This window comes from Pan paniscus, chromosome 12 (assembly GCF_029289425.2).
Source record: "Pan paniscus chromosome 12, NHGRI_mPanPan1-v2.0_pri, whole genome shotgun sequence".
Classification (NCBI taxonomy): Eukaryota; Metazoa; Chordata; class Mammalia; order Primates; family Hominidae; genus Pan; species Pan paniscus.
Window position 1 is genome coordinate 40868507 of NC_073261.2, and position 7444 is coordinate 40875950.

Below are 7444 nucleotides of genomic sequence, written 5' to 3' on the forward strand. Positions count from 1 at the left end.
AAGAGCAGCCTGGCCTACATGGTGAAACCCCGTCTCTACTAAAAATACAAAAATTAGCCGGGCATGGTGGCAGGTGCCTGTAATCCCAGCTACTGGGGAGGCTGAGGCCAGAGAATCACTTGAACCTGGAGGGTGGAGGTTGCAGTGAGCCGAGATCTTGCCACTGCGCTCCAGCCTGGGTCACAGAGCGAGACTCCATCTCAAAAAAACCCAAAAATAATAAAAATAAAAATAAATTTTTTAAAAATAAAAAAATTAAAAATAAATAAAGATGAAGAAACCAAAGCCACGGGGCCTAAGTGGTGTGACCAGGGTCACTGGACTCATTGGTGGCTGCATTGGTCAGGGTCTTGGCAAGAAACAGAGGGCACACTCCAGTTGGGTAATTTCAGCAGAACCTAATAAAGGAACTCTTTACAAAAATAGGGGCAGGGTGCAGGGAAGCCACAGGGACAGTGTGTTGTTGTGGGGAGCTACATAGGCTTGCCACGGAGAGAGGAAGGCGGGCCAGGTCACCAGAACTGGAGAGGCCTGCAGTGTCAGTGCACAGAGACCTCCTAGGTCTAAGAACTCAGGATAATTAACACCCAACCCCTCTGTCCTCCCTCCTTCTGATCCCCTAAAGGAGACCCTCGTTGGCCTTATTGGAAGCCAGAGGGCAAGGGAGCCTGCTGAGGTTTCTACACAGGTCAGTCTCCTGGGCACTGAAGAGAGAGAGTAGGGAGTGGCTCCCGGGTGGAGTAGGCAACAGAAGATATCCAGCACAGAGGTGAATCCATAAGTAAACCTCAGACTTCCTTTAAAAAAATAATAGTAGGGCCGGGCGTGGTGGCTCATGCCTGTAATCCCAGCACTTTGGGAGGCCGAGACAGGTGGATCACCTGAGGTCAGGAGTTCAAGGCCAGCCTGGCCAACGTATAGTGAAACCCCGTCTCTACTAAAAAATACAAAAATTAGCTGGGGATGGTGGTGCACGCCTGTAGTCCCAGCTACTGGGGAAACCAAGGCTGGAGAATCACTTGAACCCGGGAGGCAGAGGTTACAGTGAGCTGAGATCATACCACTTTACCCCATCCTGGGCGACAGAGTGAGACTCTAACAAAGCAAAACAAAACAAAATAAAAAATAATAGGTCAGGCATGGTGGCTCATGCCTGTAATCTCAACAATTTGAAAGGCCGAGGCAGGCGGATCACTTGAGGCCAGGTGTTCGAGACCAGCCTAGGCAACATAGCGAAAGCTCGACTCTACTAAAAATACAAAAATTAGCCAGGCATGGTGGCACATGCATCTCATCCCAGCTACTTGGGAGGCTGAGGCACAAGAATCACTTGAACCCGGGGATAGAGGCTGCAGTGAGCCAAGATCACGCTACTGCACTCCAGCATGGGTGACAGAGGAAGACTCGGTCTCAAAATAATAATAATAATATGATAATAATGAATAGATAATTATGTGAGGTGATGAATATGTTAATGGTCTTGATTGTGGTGATTGTTTCATAATGTATACCTATATCAAAACATTAAGTTGGACCAGCATGATGGTTGATGCCTGTAATCCCAGCACTTTTCAAGGCTGAGGTGGGAGGATCACTTGAGCCTAGGATTTCGAGACCAGACTGGGCAACATAGTAAGACCTCATCTCTACAAAAAATCAAAAAATAGCCAGGTGTGGGGCATGCACCTATAGTCCCAGCTACTTGGGAGGCTGAGGCAGGAGGATCACTTGAGCCTGGGAGGTGGAGGTTGCAGTGTAACCGAGATTGTGCCACTGCAGTCAGCCTGGGCAGCAGAGAGAGGCCCTGTCTCTAAAAAAACGAAAAACAGGGGCTGGGCACAGTGGCTTATGCCTGTAATCCCAGCACTTTGGGAGGCAGAGGTGGGTGGATCACCTGAGGTCAGGAGTTTGAGACCAACCTGGCCAATGTGGTGAAACCCCATCTCTACTAAAAATACAAAAATTAGCCGGGTGTGGTGGCAGGCGCCTGTAATCCCAGCTATTCGGGAGGCTGAGGCACGAGAATTGCTGGAATCCGGGAGGCAGACGTTGCAGTGAGCCAAGATCGCGCCATTGCACTCCAGCCTGGGCAACAAGAGCAAAACTCTGTCTCAAAAGAAGAGAAAAGAAAAAAAAAAAAAACACCCCCACCCCCTCCAAAAAAAAAAAAACCATTAAGTTGTACACCTTAAATATGTACAGTTGTTATTTGCCAGTTATACTGAAATAAAGCTGAAAAAAAAAACTGATCTCGGACTTCTTGTCCCTTGATCCTATGCTCTTTCCATAACACTGTGCCTGAGACACATAACACTGTGCCTGAGTCCTAGCTCCTAGCACAGAATTTCAGAGAAGGTCCCTTCAGGACCACCCTTTGGCCCACAACATCCCTCAACATTAAACTTTAAGCTCGTTTTCTAAAGCGTTCTGTGAGTATTAGCCTCTATGGAAGGATCCCATAGGATCCTTTTTTGACAGCAATCCCATGGGAGCTATAAATCAGACTGGGTCAGGCAGTGGCCTGTGGGCTAGGCCAAGATGGCAGGGCTGGAAGGTTGAGAAAGGTCCCCTGAAGTCATCACTGGTTCTTGGTCATCATCACATCTTGGCAGGGATCCTCAGAGCCTTTAATGCAGCTGTAGTGGGCATTAGCCACGAGGCTGGCAAAGTTTCAAGAATAAAAGAATCCATTTTGCTATCTTTTGCATCTGGCAATTAAAGGACCTTGAACAAAAGACTTCATCTCACAGCACTGTTGATAACTCTACGGTTTGCACTTGGCTACCCTGGCTTTATTTTTATATAATCCCTCTGGCATGAGACTCCAGGTTTTATAGAAAGTAAACATCTCGGGGGTGTTGGAGCTTTCTACCTTGGATGCGTTCTTTATTCACCTTTATCGTTGGTTCTCTGAGGGCTAAAGTCATAAAAAGTTTGATGACAGTGACCTCTTCCAAACCCAAGAGCTATGAGAACAGTGTAATGAGAAATGCAAAGCCCGATGTTCTCATGGAACACAAACTCACCCAGAGGTCACAGAGAAAAATTCTCAGTTCCTGTTCTGGCAGAATCATTTCCAAAGAAATGAAACCATGGTCACATCCAGCTCTTATGGTCTGAGTGGTCATATTCCTGAAAGAAGCATAACTACTAGAATCTAAGGTGACTTCACTACAAGGTTAATACATTCACTCCCCCAACTCCTCACCCAAATAAGGCCTTAAGCACTGTGCATTTTCCCCCACTGCTGGGGGAGGTTTTTCTAAATTTCACTCATAAGCAGTTTACCTGGTACCACTGGAATTGATCAAAGAGGCACAGAGTTGGCCGGGCGTGGTGGCTCACGCCTGTAATCCCAGCACTTTGGGAGGCCAAGGTTGGCGGATCATGAGGTCAAGAGATCGAGACCATCCTGGCCAATATGGTGAAGTGCTGTAATCCCAGCACTTTGGGAGGCCGAGGTGGGTGGATCACCTGAGGTCAGGAGTTCGAGACAAGACCAACCTAGAAAAACCCCGTCTCTACTAAAAATACAAAATTAGCCATGCGTGGTGGCACATGCTTGTAATCCCAGCTACTCAGGAGGCTGAGGCAGGAGAATCGCTTGAACCGGGGAGGCGGAGGTTGCAGTGAGCCGAGATCACACCACTGCACTCTAGCCTGGCGATAGAGCAAGACTCCATCTAAAAAATAAAATAAAATAAAATAAAATGGCCGGGCGCGGTGGCTCACGCCTGTAATCCCAGCACCCTGGGAAGCCAAGGTGGGCAGATCACAAGGTCAGGAGATCGAGACCATCCTGGCTAACATGGTGAAACCCTGTCTCTACTAAAAATACAAAAAAGTTAGCTGAGCGTGGTGGTGGGCGCCTGTAGTCCCAGCTGCTTCGGAGGCTGAGGCAGGAGAATGGGGTGAACCCGGGAGGCGGAGCTTGCAGTGAGCCGAGATCCTGCTACTGCCCTCCAGCCTGGGCTACAGTGCGAGACTCCGTCTCAAAAATAAATAAATAAATTAATAAATAAATTAATTAATTAAATAAAATAAAGAAAGAAAATGGCTCTAGCACAGTGGCCCTATTGCCATTCCTGCCTCAGGAATTTTGCACTTGCTGATTCCTCTGTTTGGACCACTCTTCCCCCAGATTGCCGTATGGCTCACTCCCTCACCTCCTTCAGATCTTTACTCATATGCTGCTTTCTCAGTGAGACTTTCCCTGGCCACCCTGGCCGCCCTGTTTAAAATCGATGCTTCACTCCGGTACCCCATCCCTCTTCCCTGATTTATTCATTTTTTTCCCGTAACACTTAAACCATCTAACCTACTCCCTTCCCTATTATTTTATTTACTTATTTCACTGTGGTAAAATATACACCACACAAAAATTACCATTTTAATAGTTCGTAAGTGTTCAGTTCAGTGGCATTAATTACATTCACATTGTTGTGCAACCATCACCACTATCCATCTCCAGACCTTTTGCATCTTCCTCAACTGTTGAAGCTCTATACTCTTTGAACGCTACCTCCCCATTCCCCACTCCCCCCAGCCCTTGGTAACCACCATTCTACTTTCTGTCTCTATGAATTTGACTACACTAGGTGCCTCATGTAACTGTAACCCTACAATCTTTCTCTCTCTCTCTTTTTTTTTTTTTTTTGAGATGGATTCTTGCTCTGTCGCCCAGGTTGGAGTGCAGTGGTGCGATCTTGGGTCACTGCAACCTCCGCCTCTTGGGTTCAAGCGATTCTCCTACCTCAGCCTCCCAAGTAGCTGGTATCACAGGCACCTGCCACCACACCTTGCTAATTTTTGTAGAGACGAGGTTTCACCATGTTAGCCAGGCTGGTCTCGAACTCCTGACCTCAGGCGATCTGCCCGCCTCAGCCTCCCAAAGTGCTGGGATTACAGGCATGAGCCACTGCGCCCGGCCAGCCACCAAGCCCGGCCAATCTTTGTCCTTTTATGTCTGGTTTATTTCACTTAGCACAGTGTCTTTGAGGGTTTATCCATGTGGTAGCTTGTGTCAGAATTTTATTCCTTTTTTTTTTTTTTTAAGGTGGAGTCTCACTCTGTCACCCATTCTGGAATGCAGTAGTGCAATCTCGGCTCACTGCAACCTCCGCCTCCCAGGTTCAAGCAATTGTCCTTTCTCAGCCTCCTGAGTAGCTGGGACTACAGGTGCATGCTACCACGCCTGGCTAATTTTTGTATTTTTAGTACAGACAGGGTTTCACTATGTTGACCAGGCTGGTCTTGAACTCCTGACCTCAGGTGATCCACCTGCCTCAGCCTCCCAAAGTGCTGGGATTACAGGCATGAGTCACCATGTCCAGCCAGAATTCTGTTCCTTTTTTAAGTTGACTAGCCAGGCATGGTGGCTCACGCCTGTAATCTCAGCACTTTGGGAGGCCCAGGCGGGTGGATCACCTGAGGTCAGGAGTTTGAACCACCCTGACTAACATGGTGAAACCCCACCTCTACTAAAAATACAAAATTAGCTGGGCGTGGTGGTGCACGCCTGTAATCCCAGCTACTCTGGAGGCTGAGACAGGAGAATTGCTTGAACCTGGGAGCCGGAGGTTGCAGTGAGCTGAGATTGCGCCATTGCACTCCAGCCTGGGCAACAAGAGCAAAACCCCATCTCAAAAAAAAAAAAAGACTGAATAATATTGCATGGTCTGTATATGCCATAGTTTGTTTATCCATTCATCTGTCAAAGGACATTTGGGTTGCTTCCACTTTTTGGCTATTGTGAATAATACTGCTATGAACATGAGTATACAAATATCTCTTTGAGTCCCTGCTTTCAATTCTTTTTTTTTTTTGAGATGGAATCTTGCTCTGTTGTCCAGGCTGGAGTGCCGGGGTAAGATCTCAGCTCACTGCAACCTCCGCCTCCCAGGTTCAAGCGATTCTCCTGCCTCAGCCTCCCAAGTAGCTGGGACTACAGGTGTGCGCCACCACGCTCGGCTAATTTTTGTATTTTTAGTAGAGATGGAGTTTCACCATGTTGGTCAGGCTGGTCTTGAACTCCGGACCTCCTGATTTGCCCGCCGCAGACTCCCAAAGTGCTGGGATTACAAGTATGAGCCACTGCACCCGGCCAATTCTTTTGTGTATATACCCAGAAGTGGAATTGGTGGATCAAGTGGTAATTTTATGTTTAATTTTTTGAGGAACCACCATACTGCTTTCCATAATGGCTGCATCATTTTACATTCCCACCAGCCTATCTAACCTACTTTTACTTATATATTTTGTTTAGTGCCTGTCCCCTACCCTTGTTTGAATGTAAGCTCCATGAGGCTAGTAGAGATGTGTTTCCTGAGTATCTAGATCCTTGTTTGGCACATGGTAGTCAGTGTTTGTTAAATAAATGAACTGATTCAGTGCCTCTGACCTCATTTGCATTATTTTGATCCCCATTCAAGGGCTGGCTTAATGCCAGTGGAGCCCTTTTCGGTCCATCTCCCCAGCAGGCTCTTTCCCAACTAGGTGTATGCCTCTTGCAACTCATCCTCACTTTCTGCTTGTATTCTAGTTGTCTGTGAGCGTGCCCTATCTTTCCCTCTGAATTATAATATCCTTAATGTTAGGGAGCTTGGTTTTTTGGCCTTTTCTCATCTTTGTTTTGCCATCTTTCTAGCCCAGGGGTAGAGACTCAATACATTTGTATCAGAAGGACACTCTAAATGTCCAGGCTGAGCAGTGCCACTGTCAAGGACAGGCTTGAGCAGTCCAGAGCTGAGACCAGGCCTCCAAAGAAACTGGCTGTGTCGCTATGGCACGTGCCTCTCTCTCTGAGTCTGGTCCTCTTTTGTCTGATAAGGGGATTAGACCAGTGACCTCTCAGGTTCCTCTTAGATATTACATGTGCTGTGGGACCGAGCGTTTTGCAGGAAGAGTATGGTCTTCATCTGTGAGAGCCCATAGTCTGATAGAGATAAAATAAACATGTAAAGAGCGGTTAGGGAATCAAGAGGAAAGCTGTGCCAGGGCAGTCCTTGCCTGGAGGGATGGGCACCGCATCACCCATCTCCCTCTCTCAGCCCCGCTCCCCACTGCTGGAGCTTCAGAGCACAAAAAATCCGGGAAGCTCCAAGAGGACTTCATGGACATCCCATCCTTGTTGAGAGAGAGAGAAAAAAAATCTTTACAAGCTCACATGATTTCATTTGGTTATTTTAAACTGTTTATCTTTCTGTCCTTTCCCCACGGAATTAACGTTTGCAGGCAAAAAAATCAACTTGGAGTATTTTTCCTCCTTTGCTCAGCTATTTGTGTATAAATATTCCGTGAGTAAAGTCTCTAAAAGACTGCCAAGCCCCCCACCCACCCTGTTCCCATTCCCTAGTAGTCGCTGACTAAGAAAGACTTAATGAGCTTATGTCCAAGAGTGGAATGTTTCAATGACTCTTAAAGCCCTCTATGTATTTTTAAAAAT